We start from the raw sequence: 22,875 nt of genomic DNA, 5'->3' as shown, positions 1-22,875 counted from the left end.
TTCGGTTTCCCCGCGCCGAGGAAATCGCCGCCAGCGGCGGCCGCCGATCACACACACACACACACACATACACACACACACTTACACAAAGATGCACGGATCACGCGACGCGATCGAACGGCACAGGCCGATTTGTATCTGACTTTTGTCCCCGTACAAGCTGCGCGACCGGGGCCGCATTCAGCGGCTCGACAGGAGAGCACGATGACGTCGGTGGACCGTTTTAAAGTGAACGGACCTCGAGGGCGCACAGCAACTCCTCCGAAAGACTTTTTCGACACGTCTCCATTGTCGCGGACTGTATCGTATCGGCGGCGAACGCTTTCACGCAGCGTCCAGCACGGCCGCTGCGAGCCGCGTGGCTCTAATCGCTTCATTAATATTTCATTATCTCGACTTTAGGTCTGTCGGCCCGCGCGCGCGCGCGCACACGCGAAAGAGAGAAGCACAGTGCGTGCTGGCGGCCGGCCGCGCGCGAGTGATTAATGAAAAAGATCGGCAATCTGTAATCTGATTTGCGATTTCCTGACTTATAGACACCTGGCGGCGCGCTCGGCCCCGTCGGTCGCTGTCGTTGGAGTTAACACAGATTTACAGGCAACACACAAACACATGCATACGCAGATAGCGAGGTAACAAGCACACACGAGCGTCCGCGATAACGTCCGCGCTCGCGCTCGTGACTCGAAATTTTAATTGCTTTTTAATTAATCAGTCCATTACTTTTCAATGCGCCGCCGAGATACGCGGGCCGGCATAATCGAGCCCGAGCTTTTCCCGACAGCCGACGAGCTGCGGATTTCCCCGTAGATATGTCACTGCACCCATAAAAAAAGTATTCTATTTGTAAAGTGACTTTTCATATTCTCATATATTCCATAGTTTCATATTCTAAGCGAAGCTTTTTACAGGAATAGGATTTCTCTTTCGATAAAGCGATTAAAGTGAATCATTCATCAAAAATTTATTGGATATTATTCCAACTGTTTTCCTCTTTCTATTTCAAGAGGATTTCCTCTTACATCAATTAATTTTCCTCTTATATGAAAAGGAATATATTGATTTGAATGTCGACTTCTTTTGTTCAGTCATGCTTTACCACCAGATATGAACGAAAAAATAAGCATATGCTCTTGGGTCAGAATATTTGGAAAGCTTTTTAAACAAGATACGTGTATTGCGGTAATATATAACAAAGATAATTTACCTATATTTGGTCAAATACAGTTTATAATCTATCGCAAGAGGTTGAATAATATATTCTTTCTTTTAACTTAATGTTCCGTACATATAATTGGTTATGATGAAAATCTTTGTAGCTATGAAGTCCATAACAAAACTAATTGGATATTTGTTTGTTATGATGGTCTTATTTCATTCGTGCCTACTTATTCTAGAACTGGAGCCAGAAGTATATCTATACATATATTGCTTTTCGTTATACATTATAATTTTCTCAAATTAACCAGTATGATACCAGTAAGAATAAAGTACAGTAAAAATAAATAATATTTCTCTTAAACAAAAGATTAAATAATCTGTATATAAGAGGAAATTTATATTAAAATCAATAAGATTTGCATTATATATATAACATATAATCTTTCTAACTTTAAGAATAATGTGTTTACAATATTTTCCTCTTAATCTTAGAGGAATTCTCTTGAGGCCATATACAGGGTGCTAAATTTCAAACGTAACAGGTAAAAAATCTCGAAAACTATGAAAGATATTAAGAAAAGCTAAAACACGTGTTCCATAATTTCGAAGGGGAAAAAGAATGGCATTATCAATTTTTTATTTGGAGGTCATTTTCAAGGTCAGTTGAAGGTCAACTTAATTTTTTTAAATAGAAAGCCCAATTTTTTATTATATCTTCTTTTTCTACCAATGAATTTTAACAACTTTTGTCTGAAACATTTTTTTATTTGTCTGATATTTTTTGAAATATTTAAGGAAAATTTGGTAACTTTTTCAATATTTAACTTACGCTATCTCATTTATCTCGCTAACTTTTGTTAACTTATCGACCTTTGGAAATTTCAAAATTATTATATTAACAAAATTATTATATTAACAAAAGTAGGGCACTATTATAGTAATATATTCTTGATAGTAAATAAAGTAAAAAAGTCTAATACTATTTTTTCTTTCGACGAATAATTAGCGAGATAAATGAGATAGCGTAAGTTAAATGTTGAAAAAGTTACCAAGTAAGTTTCCTAAAATATTTAAAAAAATATTAGGCAAATAAAGAAATGTTTCAAACAAAAGTTGTTAAAAATAATTGGTAGAAAAAGAAGATATAATAAAAAATTGGGCTTTCTATTTAAAAAAATTAAGTTAACCTTCAACTGACCTTGAAAATGTCCTCCGAATAAAAAACTGATAATGTCACGATAATGAACGTGTGTTTGAGCTTTTTTTAATATCTTTCATAGTTTTCAAGATTTTTTATCTGTTACGTTTGAAATTTAGCACCCTGTATAAGAATAAAATCTTCTAAAATTTAGATGATTCCACTCGTTCCGAAATTACTTCTCTTTTTAGCGTGACGTGCCGAACGAACGGACCTGTTCGGCCCCGCGTGCGCTTTTTCATCATTTTAATGTGTCGGACGAGCAGCCGCGCGAACCTCAACCGGGCTGCGAGCCCGGTTATCTGCGGGAGCGATCGCACGCGGCGTTCGCAAGGGAATAATTAAAATAATGATCAAGCCGGGACACATGGGCGCAGAGAGACGAAGGCGGCCGCCTGCGCGCGCGCCTAAGGTCAGTAAGTGCAATCTACGAATGATCTGCTTCAATAACTCGAAAGTACAGGCCGGCAGCAGGTATTCTGACCGCGGTGGCGGCCTGTAGTACTATTATAAGCCTTGTTCCTGCTTGGAAAATGTGGGTAACTGGCATAAGGACGGTCGGCCGCGCGCACGCTGCTGTTCTCGCACGTGTGTTGTGCGATCGCAAGGGGAGAACCCACGTCTCTGATCTCCTTTTATTTTCCGGGTGCTGCCGGGACCGCGGCCGGGTGTATCCGCGTGTTGCGGCAGCGGCGGTATTATCGCGTGCAGCGCGATCTAAGGCGCTGTAGAGTGTGAAAGTGCGTGCATGATACAGCTGATAAATACGGTGAAAAGCCACGGCTAGCTCTAAACGACGCAGTCGCGACCGAGCGCGGCCGCGGAGCCGCAGTTCGCTCTCCTTGCACCTGCGAGCTAGCGAGATGATCGATCGGAGCTCTATGACTAAGAAGTTGCTCTCTTAATGAGCCCGCCAACAGCAGCCATTGTGTATAGCGAGCTGACTCGCTCGCTCTCGTCAGCCCTGTACTTTGTCTCGGCGAACGACAGCCTCGAAAGAGAGAGCGAGAGAGCGAGAGAGCGAGAGAGCGAGAGAGAGAGAGAGAGAGAGAAGAAGAACGGTGCCTCGGCGACTGATTAGCTATTAATTCGACCCCTTTGTGTTTGTAACCGGCGGGAAGAGGCGCGAAGATAAGGATAAGCCGGTACCCAACGTCGCGCGGCGACGTGAATTCGACGGATAATTGCGCTTCTCTCTCGACGCCGAGCGCGGCCCGTTATTAGCGCGGCGATTGCAACGCGTACAATCGATCGGTCGTGTACGTGAGCAAACGCTATCGACGAAATCTCGCGAACGCGCGCGAATAATAAGTCACATCCTGGTATTGAGCGCGCAGTGGGGGTAATTTCTGCAATGGGATGCATATTTGTAACGACTCGGCGGCGCGTGAGGAGTTGAAAAGGCAGCGAGCGCGAAACAAAGGGAGGCGAGCGCGCGGAACACGTAATGTCTCGGCGTTACCGCGTCCCGCCGTTGATCCAATCGAGATTCTATTTTTCGCACAATATTCAGCGGACTATGACGAGCTGAGACTATCGCAAGGCGCGCGGTATACGTTGCGCGTGTTGCGTATAAATAAGAAAACCAGGGCGTGGAGAAAACGTGGGCGAATTTTGCAAGTTAACAAACAACCGATTCAACGTGGTATTTTCTTTTTTTTTACTTGGCGTCGTCGGCGAGACTGTCAAACTTTGATCGCGCTATTCACCTACAAAGCAGACGCTCACACTCTCGTTGAGGAGTTGCGACGAAGAAGGTCATAGTTTACGCGCGCGAAGTTCACCCGCGACCTTCGCAAGTCGGTAACGAGCCGTGTAATTTTTCAAACGCCTGCGTCCGCGAAGATTCTCATGGCGGACGTGGCGGTGGGAACCGTTAATGAACTGCGATCAGGTGAGCAGCATCGACACGATGACCCAAATATTCGCTCAACTTTTACGTAACGCGAGAAAGGTCAGGCCGTTTCAGTTGCGCTATCGCTGCTGTGTCGCAAACGCGTCGTCGTTCGCGCGTTCGTCACGATGGAATTAGCATTCGCCGCGGAAGATAACGGCGAGAGCTTCGGCGAATTCGGCGGGAACACGCGGAAGAATAATAACGACGCGGCGTTAAGGCTGAGGTGAGAACGAGCGAAGAGGAATACAAGTGAAAGTGGAATAGTTGGCATATGACAGGATGTTGATATCTAAATAGGTATAAAAAATATTATATACAACATTGCTGTGATGGTATCTCGAGGAGAAAGATTGTGATATTAAGTTGGGACTTTAACCTTGAAAATTCAAATCCGATGTTAGAATCAATTCACCCAAAAAAAAGTATTTTATTTTTGTAAAGTGATTTTTCTTATAGTCTTATATTCTAAGCGAAGTCTTTTACAGGAAAAAATTCCTTTTGCGATAAAGCGATTAAAGTGAATCATTCATCAAAAATTTATTAGATTTATTAGTTATTCTAACTATTTTCCTCTTATTTCAAGAGGATTTCCTCTTATATCAATTAATTTCCTCTTGTGTGAAGAGAAATATGTTGATTTGAATGTCGGCTTTTTTTGTTCAGTCATGCACTACCTACAGACATGAACGAAAAAAATAACCATATGTTCATGGATCAGAATATTTGGAACGCTTTTTAAAAAAGGTGTGTGTGTTGCTGTAATATATAACGAAGATAATTTATCCATATTTGGTCAAATACAATTTATAATTTATTGTAAGAAGTTAAATAATATATTCTTTCTTTTAACTACGTTTCATACAATTGATCATGATAAACACCTTTGTAACTATGAAGTCCATAACAAAATTAATTGAAAATTTATTTGTTATGATAATCCTATTTCATTCGTGCCTACTTATTGTAAAACTAAAGCCAAAAGTACATCTATATATATATATATATTACTTTTCGCTATACATTATATTTTTTCAAATTAACCAATATAATAACCAGTAAGAATAAAGTACAGTAAGGATAAATAATAATTCTCTAAAAAAGGATTAAACAATCTGTGTATAAGAGGAAATTTATATTAAAATCAATAAGATTTGCATTACATATATAATATAATCCCTCTAACTTTAAGAATAATATGTTTATAATATCTTCTTCTTAATTTTAGAGAAATCTTTTTGAGGCCATATATAAAAATAAAATCCTCTAAAATTTAAACAATTCCGCTTATTCTGAAATTACTTCTTTCTGAATATTCATTTCTGCAAGTAAATCGATATGCTAATTGAAGTTTTACGCGTAAAATTTAATCTTTGATTAAATTTTATTTCTAATTTAATTTTAATTTAATTTTACAGATAATAAAACAGGTTTAATTAAATTCAATTTAATTTTAACAAAGTAACGGTGACATTTAATAGAGCCGGATGGCAAAAGATGAAATTGGTCGGATCGCGGAAAAAAAAAGTTCTACTTAAATAACCTTCAGAAAGGTCAAATTGACACTAACATTTGATGAGAGTTGAGGTACGGATGGGTGGGCGGGTGGGTTGAGGATTGCTGATGCAAACCGAATCCCCTCGTTGTGAAGTGAAATAAAATTTCACTCCAACGACGTGGCGCGGGAGCTCCAAAGACTCGTGCTGGACGTTTCATCTGGCATCGCGCGTGCCAGCTAATTCATAACGCGAATATATTAATGATAATTCGCGGACACGTCTGCCATTTCGCGCGATGGAAAGCGCGCGTCCGGCTGAGAAATTTCGCCTCGTGCCAAGCGGTGATCGTTCACAGTGATATGTCCACCGCGAGAGCCTTTCTCTCTCTCTCTCTCTCTCTCTCTCTCTCTCTCTCTCTCTCTCTCTCTCTCTCTCTCTCTTTCTCTCTTTCCCTTCCTGTTTATCTCGGCGATGCAGTTTGTACTTACAGTCGTCGGACGATACACGTCTGTTTACCTTTCCGGAGGAGTTTCCTCGGCAAGTGGACACTTGTGTGTGCCTCGCCGCGGAATTGACGTAACGCAAGACGCCGGCGCGAGACACGTGGTGAATCAGCTGTTAACGCGCGCGGCTCGCCAGCTCGACATTCACCGCGCTCGCGCGGGCAAACAAGCCCCGCTCGCTTCGACAGCCTCGAAAGTGGCGCGATTTCTGGAGCGCGAATCAGCTGCGACAAATGCATCTTTCTCACGCGCGCGCGCGTTCCCTTTTTTCCCCTTCGCAGATCGCCACGTAGATCGCGCTGGGAACGCTGAGAGCGACGAGGTGTCCGCGATTCGCTCGCGGCGATTCTACGCGACTATAGCGCGACCATAGCAAACTATAATAGCCCGGCGCAGGAGGCAATTTGTCGCGCGCGCTCGTGTTTGGCGTTTAAACACGCGCCCGGCCGAAATGTCACGCACCGCGACGGTTTGCCCGCCGACGACGCGCCGCGCACTTTCGAAAGGTGCGACCAAATCGCTGCATCCTCGCTCGAGCGTATCGCTCGAGCGGATCGCGCTCGAACAGATCCGAGCTCCCACACGTGCTCGGCAGATGCGGGCGGCTGATATATGAAAAAGGGGATGCCCCTTCGGGCCCGGGTAATTGATCGCAATGAGAAACTACGGCTTTTTTCGCCCGGCGCGAGTTTATAAATAAATCGACCGGCGAGCAATCCTGTCTGCCTCGTTTCGTCAGAGCGACGCGTGCGTGCGTGCGTGCGTACGTGCGTGCGTGCGTGCGTATGTGCGAGGCACGTAGCGGCGGCGCACACGGACGCGCTCGCGCTGCTTTCACCTGCTGAAGGTTGCATACGCGATTAGTCGCGCGGAGACGCGCTTATCGCCGAATCTCGTTTCTCCGTTCGACCGCTCATTTCCCGCGACGGAGTCGACGCACTTGGAAACGTCTCAGGCCCTCGTCTCAGCTTTTCCCAGCGCGATCGATACGAAGCGAGCGCGCGCGCGCGCATACTCTCATGTGCTCTCGATGCTTGCGGAGGTTGCTCGGCAAAAAGCGATCCGCGGCACTCGAGCGCGCGAAGGTTAATGTTTTCACGGCGCGGATATCGCGCATTATGCGATTCTTTCGAGTCACGGCGCGACTCTAGCACAAACTTCCCCGGCTCCCTAAGTACAACGAGTCCAAGGCTGCCGTCGTCGCAAACGGCACTTTCTGCCGCGAGCCCCTGTCCTCTTCGGCCTGGCCGGCCCGCGATTGCTAAATATTTTGCGCTTCATTTCTCCCCGCCCGTCGCGCGCTGCTCTCTTCTCTCGCCCGCTGTGGAAATGGCGCGAGCACCTACCGGCGCTTTCGTCATCGTTTCGTCGTCGTCAAAACGACGAGGGGAGAAGTGTCGCCGCAACGCGCGACAGCGGTTGCGATTGGCACACGCTGCAATCGGTCGCGAAATGTATATCGCTGAGAGAGAGAGAGAGAGAGAGAGAGAGAGAGAGAGAGATAATATCCATTCGTAATAATATCCATCGCTCGGGGAAGCCATCATTAAGTCTCGCACGAGAAAATCGCGTTTTTGTCTCGCCGACCTGAATTCGCTCGCGATGATTATTGCACAGCACAGAGGCGCGATTGCGAGCGTACGGACAAGTCTGTGCATTTCAGATGATAATTTACCATATTGTAAAACTTCCTCGCGCGCACGCGTTGCAACGTTGTCGTGCCTTACTTATCTTTATCGGGCTGCCGTCGCTTGCGACATGGAAAAACGTAACGCTGCTCGGCGCGCTGTCTTCAACCGCGATCACTCGCGAGGCGTGCATGATACAGATTTACATCTTTGTTTCAGCCGCCTCCTCTCTCCTCGCGTTGCGCGGGAAAAGGAGAGGAAGAAAAGAAACGCCATGGTGCATCGCGTGCGAACGTTGCTCTCGCGACGCGACGTCACGAGAAGCGAGAAGGCTGCGCGCGCGTTTCGGCGGACCGCGAATATAACGTCATAAATATCTGACGGATTCGATTGGATTTTCGCGACTCGCCGCTGCGCAATTATATGAATGCGCGCAAGCTGCTCACCGACCGATGAAACAAACGGAGCGCATTGAATCGCGATTAGCGCAAATAATCCGGATAGCGTGGCGATCGATTTTGCGCGGAATGCGCGACGCGGCGCGGCGCGCGGCGAGCGGGCCGCGATGTTGAATAACGCGATGTTGAGTAAACCGACACGCGCGGAGCGGAGCGTGTTTCGCGGGTACGCGCGTATCATTATCGCCGATAAGTTCTCTTCCTGAAAGGAGGTCCAGCTTAATCCGCCTCTACCGGTCGGCAGGCCGATTCTGCGCCGCAGATCGCGACTTTCCACCGCCGAGCCGTCGCCGTCGAAGCGAAATGTCGCGCGAGGAACGTTCGCCCCCCAATTATCACCACGAGCCGGTGCCGTAAAACACTCCCTCGCCCCCCTCGCCGATTGCGCAAATGTGACGCCGAAGACGCCTCGACGGCTCGCAGCCTTTGTCGCCGCTTGATGATTCCTACCTTGCGTGCGTTTCGGCTGGATCGCAGCGGTTCTCGTCACGAGACTTCGCCGGAGTTCGCGAAGGTGGCTTCGCGGACGATGGGAGCGGAAACACCTTGGATTTCAGCGCGGCCGACGCGCAGCCAATGGCGACGCGAACGGGAGAGATATATGTCGCGCATCGAGCACGGGACAAAGGACGCTCTCGCACTTCTCTCGTTCAGACCCACGCGGCGAGCGGCTCTTATCGCCTTTTTACAAATGACTCTCGTGTTATTAATCGCGGCTGCGCGATACGTGGACCGCCGCGCATCAACGCTGCAGGAAAATCCAACGCCGCGCGTTGCGACACCGCCCGTCTTTCAGCGAGGTTGTCTCATTTTCCTTGCGAGCCCACCGCCGCGCCGCGTCATCGCGGCGAATTTTGTCATCGGCGAGTCGCCGGGAAACAATCCGCCCGATCCCGCACAAGTCTCCAGAGCGCTTCCCCCCTCCCCTCCCCTCCCCCCGGCCCGTCCTCCACCTTCACCGAACCGGTCACACATTCCGCGCGCGGTGACGAATGACAAGATCTTACCCTTATGCGCCGCGCATTCGGACCATCCTCGTCGTCGCCTCCTCAGCTCGTCGTCTGCCCGGAAGTCCCGGCGGGTGTCCGGCTGTCTTCGCCTTCGAGGAGTCCCCGGAGGAGAGTGTCATCGGGCCAAGGGAAATCGGCCAATTTGCGTGCGCGCGCGCGAACGCGCTCGCGCGGCTATCTCGGACGATCGTCCGCCGCGAGGTCGGCGACGACCCAGACGACGAGCGGCTGCGTCAGACTCGCGCGCACCGACTGTACACCAGCAGGTATCACGATCGTCGCACCGATCGATCTATGCCGCCACGGAATCTCCACGGCGATCTTTCGCGGCTGCATCCATCTCCCGGCTGTCGACCGATCGATCGATAACGAGCCGGACATCGAGTTCCTGTTCACCCTCGTCCCCGTCACCCTCAGCCCCTCGGCCAACTCGTCCGTCCGCTGCGCGCTGATGGAACTCCCGAGTCGCGGGGGGATGATGCGGCCGACGCGGTGTGTCGGATCGCGCTGGATCGCGAGTCGATCGATCGATCGATCGACCGACCGACCGGCCAGCCGGCCGACCGACTTGCCGGGCCGATCGATCGATCGGCGGATTACGACGCGCGTCCTCGGCTACGCGCTGACATGCGCGCGCGCGCGCGCGCGCACGCGTCTTGTCCAGGTGGAAAGTGGTGCGACACTTGGGCGACCCCGCCGCCGGCGCGACCTATCGATCGATCTCGAGCGCGATCGACGAGCGCGGCTCGTTGTGCACGCGGGACCTCTCGTGCCGGGGCCCCGATCTGGTCGTGGCCACCGAGCGTCTACGACTGCGGCTGAAATCTCGAATCTGCTCGCGCTGAGCGAGCGAGCGAGCGAGCGAACGGCCGAGCGAGCGAGGGAGCGAACGATCGCGCGACCGCGAGAGCGCGTGTGCGAACGCGGCTCGCATGTGCGCTCGTACGTGCGTACGTCGCGACGAGGGAGCGCGTGAGTGCGTGCGTGCGTGCGTGCGCTCCGTACGGGTGGGACGCGTTTTACTTCGCGGTGGTCCGTCCTGCAGGTCTGATAAGGACCCCGTGTTTCCTGCGAGCCCCGCGGGCCCCGCGGTCGATATTTCCCGATATTTAGATCGCTCCGCGAGTGCCGGCCGCAAAATTGCAGCTTTATACCCCTTTATTAATCTATTTATAACTCTCTGAATTAATTTATGCGAGACCTTCTTGTTAAGCTGTGTGCGATTAAATAGCTTTCGGTATTTTGTAAACGTAAAGAATGGGAAAATTAATTTTGCAACAATTTCATGATTTATTTATTTATTTATTTATTTATATATCCACATGAATTAGTTTACCCAAGACCTTCTTATCAGGTTTGTGTGCAATTAAATAGCTTTTGACATTTTTTAAACATGAGGAACAGGAAAATTAATTTTGTTACAATTTCTTGATTTAATTATTTATTTATTTATTTATTTATATCCCTATGAATCAATTTACCTGGGACCTTCTTATCAAGTTTGTATGCAATTGAATAGCTTTTGGCATTTTGTAAACATAAAGGATAGGAACATTAATTTTGTAACAATTTCTTTATATATTTATTTATTTATTTATTTATTTATACCCCTGTGAATTAATTTACGTAGGACCTTCTTATCAAGTTTGTGTGTAATTAAATAGCTTTTGACATTTTGTAAACATAAAAAATAGAAAAATTAATTTTGTAACAATTTCATATATTTGATATATTTATTTATAATTCTCTGAATTAATTTACCTAGGGTTTTCTTGTCAAGTTTGTGTGTAATTAAATAGCTTTTGGCATTTTGCAAACATAAGGAATAGGAAAATTAATTTTGCAACAATTTTATGATTCATTTATTTATTTATTTATTTATAACCCTGTGAATTAATTTACCCAGGACCTTCTTATTAAATAGCTTTTGGCATTTTATAAACATAAGGAACAGGAAAATTAATTTTATAACAATTTCCTGATTTTAAGATGATGCTTACAAATATCGATAGACATGCAGTAAGACACAGAAAAAAAATTGAAAAACATGAATGTTTATATAGAGTGGCACTTTTAAATGCCGTCAGGATATAAAAGATTAAGCTGAAAACTGGATTTTGCAGATCGCAGACGGAAGACTCCACGATCTGAGCAATCGCTGAAACGAAGCGCCAGCCGGGATTGAAATCGATCGATTTGTCTCTAATTTTAAGTCCTCAGTACCTGGTCTGATATGGATTGTAGATGGAATGTTTTTTTTTTTGAACACCGAGCGGACGATCGTAGCATCAGGAATTGGATCCTTTCGAAGAGGGACGTTGTTTCGTTAATTGTTGTGAACACTTTTGCTCGAGGATTTGTAGTATCTCACTCGAACAGTGGGAAAGACGCTGGAATATATTTTCCCTCGTACAAAACGTCTTACACTCCAGTCTCTTTGTGCGTAGCGCATTTCGGACGACCTTCGCCGAGCAAGTGGGAGAGCGATGTCAATTATATTCTGTATATGCATGCGAAGCGAAGGCTCGGCGCCGTTTCGATTTACATGTCATTTTCCATTTTCGCTCAAGTACAGCTCAGCTCCTTGTTCGTTATCTTCGCCTAAAAGAGCCGTGCGCGCGACTCGAGAAACCGCAAGTACGGAGTACCGTCGGATTTAAAAATTGCGTTAGAAACGAAAGACACGAGAGAGAGAGAGAGAGAGAGAGAGAGAGAGAGAGAGAGAGAGAGAGAGGGAGAGATGGGGGGAGGAGGTGAGAACAAAAGATAATAACGGTGGCGAATAGACGAAAGCAAAAACAGCCGGCGGTCAAATCCGATCGATAGGACGCGCGCATTACAGCGTTCGGCCGTGATACACGCGAGTGCGCAATTAGCGCATATTTTTGAGCCAGCTAATTGACTCTTTAACGTGGTACGAATTAACACATAACGTGATAGCTATGACCGTTCCGGCCGAAATCGGCCAGTGCGCTCCGCCAGGCCCGATAATGCGGCGCGACCCGTTTCGCAATTTTCGGTCCGACGCGCGTCGCTTCATTACCCGCCAACTTCCTTCTTACGATAATGCCTCTTCCTGCCGTTCCTTAACAATAAAGCTTCATTTGCGCCACCTCTGGCGTCCGTTTCCGTTCTCACGTTCATTCGCTGTAAATAGATTCAATTGTTTCTTTTCTCCCTCTAACACCTTCGCCAGCAGCGCCCGGCCCTTATAAGCGCGACCGGGCGCGCCGAGAGCCGCATTTTTCTCCTTTTCTTTTCTTTTTTCTCTTTCCTCCGGCCGCGGCAGTCCACCTCGCGGAAGACTGAGACGATTTTTACGAGCGTCCCCGAACGAGCGTGTCTGCCCCAGATCCGGTTATTACGTGTTACGTGAAGTGTTACATGATCGCGCGTACCGACGGTGAAAGGTATTTAAATTCAGCCGACATCGGCCGTCTCGCGGGGCGCGGAATTGTGTCAATGTTTCATCGTCGCGAGATGAGTCGTTCTTAAGGACGATGCGGAACGCGTGTTCGACTCGATGACGCGTCCTGTGCATTTAGGATGTGGTCGAGGGCATCCGCTCGCGAGTCGCGAGTCCCTTTCGATGTCGAGTAGGATGGAAATCGAGGACAATCGCGAGCGCGCGGCGTTTTTCCGCGGGAACGAAAACATTTTTCAGATAATTCGCGTTAATATCGCGACGAGGCGCAAAGGGTCTCCTACCCTGGACGGGTTTCCTAGCGGTTTAATTTCGCGGATTTCACGTCCGTCTCGATGTCTGTCAAGGTCAAGAAGGTGATGTGTATTCCGTGTCCTTTCCTTCTCAACCTTCACTTCGAGTACGCGAGCGGTAATAAGCAGCGAGTGAAAGTGATTAGGATGCATGCGCTTCTATCATGCGGGATGAAACTTTTAAGGTCTCGCATAGAGCTACGAAACATCCAGTACGCCAGCACAAGCGCGTTATCGTAAAACTTCGTCGTCACGAAGATGGGTCGCGGATACTTTCTCGGACTCGGGCCTCACGTTGCGGGAAGCGTCGAGTATTCTTCCTCGAGCGAAGTATGCCGTTCGATTTAGCGGAACGCTAACGCGTCGCTTGACAGAATATCGGGAACTCGGTTGTCATGTTTCTGGAAATCGCGTTGCTGCAGCGCCGGAAAGTAATCAGAAAGTATAATTTTTCGATCGTAAGAGAAGACATTCGTCGGATATTCTTTCGATAATTCGAATTTTCGTCCCATTATTTTGTCTGTATTTAACCCACAGCTTTGCCGAGAGGACACTTTTAGAATAGAAGAACCAGCTAGAGCGTACTTACTAAAACAATACTAAACTGTGACAATTTTATTAAATGCTTCAGATCTTATTAATTTTCCACAACAAAACTTAATTTTGTATATCTAAAGCATCCTTAAAAGGCCCACATCAGTTTTTCATGTTAAAGCGTTATTATTTCCTAAAATCTAAGGTATCCCTAAAAAATCCCTAAAAAGCCCTTCTCAGCTTTCTCTATCAAAGCCTTATTCATTAAATCTAAAGCGTCCCGAAAAATCCTTCTAAAGCTTTTCCTATCAAAACCTTATTTCGTAAAATTTAAAGTATCTCTAAAAGATCCATCTCAGGGCCTGATGTGATAATAAGGAGGCATCCTTTTTTAGGGCATCCTATTTTCGGGGGCCTTATGCCTCATAAGGATGGCTCTAACAATTTTTTGCTCCATGGATATAGAATGCCAATTTTTTTGATATTCCAGAAATTTTGATCCCGTTTTTGACTCCAATTCAATTTGATATCAAATCCTACATCAACCTATTTTGAATCTACTTAATCCAGCTTCGCTTTAAGAACCTGCAAGCAGCAAATTGCGCATTTTCTGCCATTTCAAGTTTGAATGGACTTTGATTTCTACATAAATTAAACCTCTATTGATCTTCCAGAATCTATAGATGTTAGAGAGTTCAGTAGGGGCTTAAAATTCGACTCGAGCCGTTGAACAAATTCGCGAAGCGTCGAGCCGCAAAATATCGCGAAGGTTCTCTTGTCGCTTGTAGAAACACAGCGAAACTCTACGACGCTAGAAACACCAGCTGTCTGCAAGGAGCAACCGGCACATCTTGAGAAAAAAATGTACGTAACCGTCGAGGAAAGATTAGCGCTTCCAAGGTTAATGACGTACCGCGAGCGCGCGTTCGAGATTCAGCCGCACACTTTTCAAGCTCAGATTGCGGTTACCGCTATTTTCCGCCTCGTGCATAAGGTGAACCGCAGAAGCCGCGGCATCCCGCCACTTATCCCTGCGCGCGGCCCTCTTATTCTCCTCAGCATCTCCAAGACTTCAGCGCGCAGACCGGCTGGATTACCGACTCAAGACGCTCGTTGGCCATTACGAGAGAAATGACCAGTCACTGAAACCAGGCAAGGGTGAAGGTCATCCTAGTCACGAATACCGCTTTGCTGAACGTGTACACGCGTTCCTCAACGTATCCTACCTGAGCGGGATACACGAGCCTGCGAGTTTTGAGGTGTCTCGAGTACTTCACCTGCGGATTTACGTAGAGAGTTGATTTTTCCCGAGGAAGGAGATTCAAATAAGCCGCACGCGTTGCAGACGACTGAAGACATCCAGGACGCCCCAGGGCTGCGAATTGAATTTCTGGAATTTCAGCTCCGCTGCCGTTTATCGGGATCCCCCCTGCTCGAACATGCGACGTTTGCAAAAACCGGTCGCCAGTCGAACGTGAAAAGGATGTCAAAGTCGAAGTCGGACAATTCGGGCTTTTTACTCGGCTGAATTACGAGCGCTTTTAATCTCCTTCGGATGCCATTCTTCGCCGGGCGAAGAGCTCGGCTTTCTTGCACCCGGGCGCGAAATGAGCGCGCTCGGAGATTTCGCAGCTACCGCTGCCGCAAAACGATGCGGTAATTACCAGTCACAATGGCGAGAAAATAAGTGTGAAGGGTCCCTCGAGCGCGACCGCGCTCCGGCTGGACGCGAGGATCTTTTTTCTTCCTGGCTTTGCGTCTTTCCCGGCTGACGTGGGAGGTGCGTGAACCGACCTAATAAAGAATTGCGCGCGTTATCGGGGAGCGATTTTCGAGAACCTTCGCCGCAAAATACTTTCAACGGTGATTTGTGTCACCTATCGCATGAATTAGCATAAAATTATCCTGTCGTATCGCGTATCACGGCGGAAAGTTCCGACTGAAGCTCCGGCGCTGAAGACGACCTCTAAGCAGCACCGCGTCGAGCCGCGGCTAATGGATTCATCACGATCCGCGCGAGTTAATTTTGTATTTTCCACAGCAACTTTGAGAGGTCGCGCTTATTGCGCGATACGCGCGAGAGTATCATGGTGTGCAGGCAAGTGCACCCATTTACTTGATTATGGGGGAACCTAATGGAACCGGTTGTACCGGACAGAGCGCGCGCGTGCGTGTGTGTGCGTGCTCACACGCAGCCTTGAAAACGGCTGTTATCATAATTGTAGTATCTCACTAACATTATGTTAGTCCACACGGCTCCTGCCATATCTACATCCGCGACGCTGTTGCAAACGGAGAGTTCATTTCGTAACGAATCGAAAGTCTGCGATCAATTGAGCGTCTCTGAGCAGGATGTGTAATAGCGCCGATATCGCTTGTCAGACTTTCTACGTACGTGCGAACTGCGTATTGAAGCTTATCGGCTTTGAAAGGAGATGAGAGCGCACCGCGTGGAAGAAGCTATTTCCCGACACGTCATTTCTAGTACGTAAATGCGTCCTCCGCTTTTCGCTTAGAGCGACAGGATTCCTCCGTCGTGTGCTCAGCAGGCGAGGTTATTCAACGATAACCATCCAGGTAAACAAATGAGGTAACTCCCGCGCACTTGAAGAATCGGCAAAAGCTTCCCGATTACTTTACAACGTCAGTCATGATTCGGCATTTTTACGTTTTTTACCGACCATCACCATACCGCGTTTTCCGGCTCCAGCGACTCCGCCACGATCGCGCGTCCGGAGAACCTTGCTTTATCGTCGGTCGGTCGAGAGCGGGAGAGACTAGGAGCCGGCTCGATCCAGCCGGTTATCCGCAGAAGCACACGTGCCTTTCTCCGAGCATCGCCTGCAGGTAAGCGCAAACGTTCATGTTGTCGACGTTTGATACTTCCCGGGCTCAGGTTCGTGCGATTTGCGACACGCGAGGGGGAATGAATATAAAGTCGGAAATTTATGTAGGCTGATGCGTACAAAGGTCGATTTGCTGCGGAGCTTGCGAGGAGTCTGCGAGAACAACGTGCCATCAATCTCCGCAACGTCTCCATCCCCAAAATCGTTGCGCGACCGTGACCGAGCCTCATGAATGAAAATTCGGTCTTCGCATAATAAAGAGATTCTCGCTCTACACGGCCACTCAAGCTCGACATGCGGAGGGTCCGCCGGAGCGCGAGAATCATCCGTGAAAACATGTGTAGCGACCGGCCCCACACGCTCATCATAACGCGCGGACGAGAGCACTCGCGCGTCTCCGCGAATTAATACCCTCGCAGAATCACAAAGAGACCCTCGGCTCAATCTAAACTCTCAGACTCTCTGCATGTCCGTGTATGTATAGCTCGACGGAGATGCTCGGAGGGACCAGTGACGCGAAAGTGTTAGTTGTACGAATGAATAATCCAAACTTTTTTAAGCGGCTAAAAAATCAAGTTTCAAATAATCAAATTTTCCCGCTCTTTTACATAACCTTAAAAATTATTTAGTAAGCGGCTAAAAAATTAAGTTTCAGATAATCAAATTTTCCCGCTTTTTTACGGTTATATAGTGCGTTGATATATAGCTATTAAAAGTTATATTCGGTGTGGCGGAAGGCACAACATAACCTTAAAAATTATTCAGTACGGTACAGTCAAAAATGGCAACAGCTAAAATGCATATCCGACACTGCATTCTTTACGAATTCCGACAAGGAAAAAATGCTGCAAGAGCATGCGAATCGATTTGTTTCTTTCTCAGCGGAGGTGTTGTATCGTACGATGTGTGTGCATTTTGGTTTAGACGGTTTAAAAACGGCGATTTCAGTCTGAGTGACAAAGAACGTCCTGGAGGGCCTCCAGGACGTTCTTTGTCACTTCCTCCTGGAGGAAGTGCGGCAACGATGATTTGGAGCAATTGTTCGCCGAGAATTCAGCACAAACGCAAAAGAGCCTGCAGAGCAGTTAGAAGTAACGCAACAAACTATTTCCAAACGCCTACGCGAGATGGGGAAGATTTAGAAAGAAGGATAGTGGGTTCTGCATGAACTCATTGAAGCCAACAAAAATCAACGAGTGGCAGTGTGTCTTTCTCTTCTCAATAAGTAGCATAGCAAGTTTTTCTTGTGTGGAAAATTGTTACAGGCGATGAGAAGTAGATACTCTATGACAATCCGAAACGCAGAAAATCATGGGTAAATCCCGACGAACCATCGACATCGATCGCAAAGTCAAAACACTTTGGAAAGAAGATTCTGCTCTGCATTTGATGGGTGGATATGAAGGGTGTGATTTATTATGAGCTATTAAAACCGAATGAAACAATTGCTGCGGATCGCTAGCAACACCAATTAATCCGTTTGAGTCGAGAATTAGAACGAAAACGCCCGTATAGTGGCAAAGAAGAACGTCCTGTGAAATTGTCGCATGATAACGGCAAAACCACAAATTGCTTCTACAACAAAAGACATCATAATGAGTCTGGGCTGGGACGTTTTGCAGCACCCGGCGTGCGGCGCTATTCACCAGACGTCGTTTCTACCGATTACCACTTGTTCCGATCGATGCAACATGCCTTGTCTGATACGCATTTCAAATCAGTGGATGGGATTTGAAAATGCCTTGACGACTTTATCGTGTCCAAAGACACATTTTTCCGACATGGAATTCATCAGCCGCGTGAAAGATGGCTTAAAGTTATAGAAAACAACGATGAATATTTTGATCGACAAATTTGTTTTTCTTTCTTTGAGAATAAATTGTGAATTTTATTGAAAATTTTGGATTATGCACTTGTACACCTAACAGATGATCGTTCCGCCGTTCAACGTTCCTTCGCTAGCGCGACTGAATTATTGATGGGAAATTGATAAAGGGCAATTTTTTGTTTCAACAGAGACACAGAGAGTCGTCCGGTGACTTTGAGGGCATCCTCCTCTTCCGGAGTGACTTTGAAAAGCCGCCGATGTTTGTCCAGTAGACTATTAAAATTTAAAAGAGTAACAATAACATTCGGTAAATTGCAATTTCATATTAACGCGACATTTTTGAGCGACACACTGCAAAGAAACATCGATCTGGAGAAACGCAGCTGTGAGAGAACGCTGCGACGTGCGTAACGCAGTCCCGCGCCCTCCGTTCCTCCCTTCGCCCTCCCGGTGATCGCCCCGCTGCGATCGGAGGTGTCATCCCCCGCGAGAGTGCGGAGAAGGCGCAAGAACCAAGGAGGAGAACGGCGCGTCGCTCCAGCTGGCCGTGTCGAATCCGCGCCGCGGCGCGGCGGGGGCCTGCTTGAAGGGGCTGCTTCAACCCCCTCGCTCCCATCGCGGCGCAGTCCATCATCGTCGTCGGCGACTTGTCAACCTCATTATGCTCGCCGCCTCCCTAGTGATCGTTATTAGCCGGCGCAAGTGCGGGCCCACGGCGCAAACCGGAGGCGACGTGACGCAATTCACCCCGTGTACGCATGACGGGACGGGGGGTGTTTGCACAAGAGGAGAAGAGCTACCGCCGCTCGCGTGACGATGACGACGTGACGCGACGGCGGCGGCGGCGGTGGCGGCGGCGGCGGTGGATGGACCGAAGCGTGACGCAGCGTGACTCGTTTACTCACCGCGTCCGCACAATGCACTCGTCAGTGGCGTAACCGGCTCGCGTTGCGTTATGCCGCGCGGCGAAGAGTGCGGCGTCCCGTGTTGTGCCGCGGCCAGGGTAGTAGCAAGCGGCAATGCCGCCGAAAACTCCGAGAGGGGAAGGAGATTCGTGCAGCAGCGTGTGTGGCATCGAGGCTGAACTTCCGAAAACCATCCTCGCCTTGTTAGCATGAATTTTGCCGAAAGTACTCCAAAACTGCTCTCAAACTGCTGCCTTCAAATGGGTTCTCACCGGCGGGGAAGTTTCACGCCGGCAACTTTTGAGAACAATGTCATATATCGCCGGTGATACTGCACTATTTTCCCATAGATACGTCACGTGCCGCGATATCTTATATATCTTTATACAATAATTATATATATAGGGTGTCCGGGATCTTTCGGAAAAGAAAAATTGTGAAGATTAATCGGGTCAAACTGAGAAGAGAATTCATGTGCCATTTTGCAAAAATCGCAATAGTTATCAAGTAATGATTGAAAATGACCACATCTAGAAAATAACATCATCTTGAAAATGACATCATCATATATGTATATATTTATATATACACTTCATCTTGAAAATGATATCATCATATATATATATATATATATATATATATATATATATATATATATTTGTTGGCGTTAAATGTATAAAAAGACGTCGGCGGTTCTTGTTCTAAATTCAAAAAATAGAGCAACTCTCTTTTTCTACATTCATTTGTTGTCGCGTAAACATACGACTACAGCACATATATTCATCCGGGAAAGTAGTTCTTAGTACTAATTGCGATACGTGATATTATTTGGACATTGTTAGCATTAAATTTATGGCAATTGGGCTTGTCGCAAAGTTCTCTACGATATTGCTTGATCTTGTTCTCCAAGCATTTTAATTTTCTAGTTCTTAATATAATTTCCAATTTTCTCATTTAATTTCGCTATGTACGCCTCATAGGCGAGATCTTCGTATTACTTGAAAACCTACACATTTCTACGATATACAGGGTGTTCAGAATATTTTGGAAACAAAAAATTATGAAGATTAATCAGATGAAAAGAAAACTCATGTACTATTTTGCAAAAATCGCAATAGTTATTAAGTTATTAGTGATTGAAAATGACCACATCTACAGGCTCTTTTAATTGATGATTTGAAAATCTGCCTACTTGTTTGTAAAATGCGAAAATTCTAGCGATAGATATGAGGATATTGAACTTTGAACCCTGAATCTTGAACCTGTCGCTAAGCAATATAATTGTAGATAATAATTGTCATACAATTGTTGATTAGGTCATTCTGAACAAAAAGTCCTTTACCATTTTGCAAATAAGTCAATTTTCGCAAATTTTCAAGTTATCAATTAAAGGAGCCTCTAGGTGCATTTTCAACTATCAATAATTCAACAACCCCTTACTGCGATTTTTGCAAAATTGCAACTTGACTTTTCTTCTCAGTTTGATCTGATTAATCTCCATAATTTCTCCTTCCCAAAAGATCCCGGACACCCTATATAATTTTAACGACAAAAATATATCAGATTTACGGAAACGACGATTAAAAACAACAAAAAGCTTGGCTTCGCGAAAGCAAGGGTGAGTCGGAAATAGAGATGTGCGAATTAAGAATTTTTATGTCGAATCCAATGTTGAATCTATGAAATTTCACTCGAATTCGAATCGAATCGAATGAAATCGAATCGAATCATTAAAAAATTTAACATGATGAATTAAACATGCAAATAATGATGGAAGATTTTAATACGAAAGGGAATATTGATATTGTAATATCATCTTAAAGTAAAATATATATTTAAATAATTAAAGTGATTTATAATTAAGTTATTAATTATAAGTTAAATTCATTACAACTTAAGGGTTCAAACATGCAGACCCAGTTGGCCCGTTTTGTAGTTGACGCACGCAAACGATAATGTATTTGATTCCTATTCGAATTATTCGGCTTCGAATCGAATCGAATTGTACATTAGATTCGATTCGAATTCGAATAGTTCGCACATCTCTAGTCGGAAGTTTGACGCGCGTCCTGGAAGAACAAGGACGACGCCGGGGAGGAGGAAGGGGGGGGGGCGGGGAAGGGTCGCGGCCGCCGGAGAAATATCGCGTAGGATTCAACGGCGGCCTAAGGATGGCACTGAGGAATATATTCGTGAATCGTGCCGCGCGATGATAGGCGCTTATAGTTTTCTGCGGGGCTGTGCGAGAGCATCAACGCAGGCTTTGGTGCTCCCACGATACTGATTGATTACGCGACGACCGCCCGGCAGCCTCTCTCGCATCGTCGACGCGCCGCTCGTTTTGTGCTCCGGTGAAAGGGAAGCCGATGCCTTTTGATGCGGACGCGATGTTGGCCACTTGTACGAACTCATCGCCGCTTTCGGTCCCGTTCGGCCGCGATGAGAAGATGCGTGCGTGCGTGCGTGCGTGTGCGTGCGTGGGCATGCGAGGCGCGCTCGCGCGAACTTCTCTTCTCGGACACGCGCTGCGTCAGCGGCCTTCGACTTTTGGCAAACGCGCCCCTTCTTCGCCATCGCGACTCGACTCGAACTTTCGGCTCGAAAATAAAGGGACGAGGGTGCGTTCTAACGACCGACGACCAAGACACTTCGATTTATCCGCCTCGCTCGTTGGTGCGGAAACATACGTTTCGCGCAATTGTATTTCAGGGGCGCAATCCCCGGATGATGAGACACCGCGCCGAATTTCCCTACGAGATTACAATTGGCAGAATCAATTCTTTGTGACGCTTCTCGCCGTCTCTCGGCGGCGGCGGCGGGTCCGTTACGCGATTACAATTAGCAGCGCCCCTCTATATACTCCCTGATTACATCAGTATGAAACTCGGGGGCGATCGGCACGTCGCGGCCGGCATCGGCGTGTGTAAGCCGCTTTTGCCGCAGCGATAAACTTTGTTACTTGCCGCACTTTCGGCCAACATTGTCGGGTTATCGTCGCCAACGGATTCGACTAATATGGCCGATAATTGCATCTGTGAAGCGCCGATATAAAATCGATATATGCCGTGCCGATCTATGTTAAAAGAAATAAATAAAAAAAACTCTCCGATATTGTAGATTCCAATTCTATTAGCCTCCTATTTTCGCCCCCCCTCCCCTTTTGCGCAGAACGAGTAGGGTAAATGTTCCAGTAACCAGACGTTTAAGCGTTGTAAGTCATCACGAAAAATACAATATATAACAAGAATAGTTTAAGAATTTAAGAATAGTTTTGACACAAATATTTACGTTTATTCGAAAACTTAAGGTTCCCTTGAGTGGTGGGAAATGATTTAAACCAATATATATAAACCAGTATATATATATATATATATATATATATATATATTATTAATGAAATATTTACACAAGTAATGAAGCACATTAATGTACCGGCAACCGGATAATTGAAATAGATTATGGCCCAATGTTCGGACATAATTTGTCCCAGTGTCCGACCGCAATTAAAAAATTAGTATGTGCTAACGGGAAATAATATAAATATAGATATTTTTATATTTGTAAATAAAGATAAATCGTCGATTAATAGTTTTAAAAAGTCTCGCATGCAAACAATTGTCTTACAGACAATGTAAATTTTATACATACCATAAAAATCCGTTGACATTTACACGACATTACGTGACACCAACCT

At 46.5% G+C, this 22,875-nt stretch overlaps 1 protein-coding gene across 2 annotated transcripts in view; it reads right to left on the bottom strand.

Moving 5' to 3' along the window:
* Window positions 1-10,178, bottom strand: part of tsl (membrane-attack complex domain containing protein torso-like) — a 43,077-nt gene extending 32,899 nt beyond the window's left edge. The window contains exon 1 of one of the 2 annotated variants that reach the window (XM_011136755.3): window positions 9,349-10,178. The gene's annotated coding sequence lies outside the window, so the exon portion shown is untranslated. Of the gene's footprint in view, window positions 1-8,791; window positions 8,986-9,348 lie in introns of those variants that run through there. The other variant, XM_011136756.3, reaches the window with a different exon arrangement.
* Between the last annotated feature and the right edge of the window lie 12,697 nt (window positions 10,179-22,875).

Source organism: Harpegnathos saltator, unplaced genomic scaffold (genome assembly GCF_003227715.2).
Source record: "Harpegnathos saltator strain DR-91 unplaced genomic scaffold, Hsal_v8.6 scaffold839, whole genome shotgun sequence".
Classification (NCBI taxonomy): Eukaryota; Metazoa; Arthropoda; class Insecta; order Hymenoptera; family Formicidae; genus Harpegnathos; species Harpegnathos saltator.
Note: the sequence above shows the minus strand (reverse complement) of the source record. Positions and strands in the feature narration are given on the sequence as shown.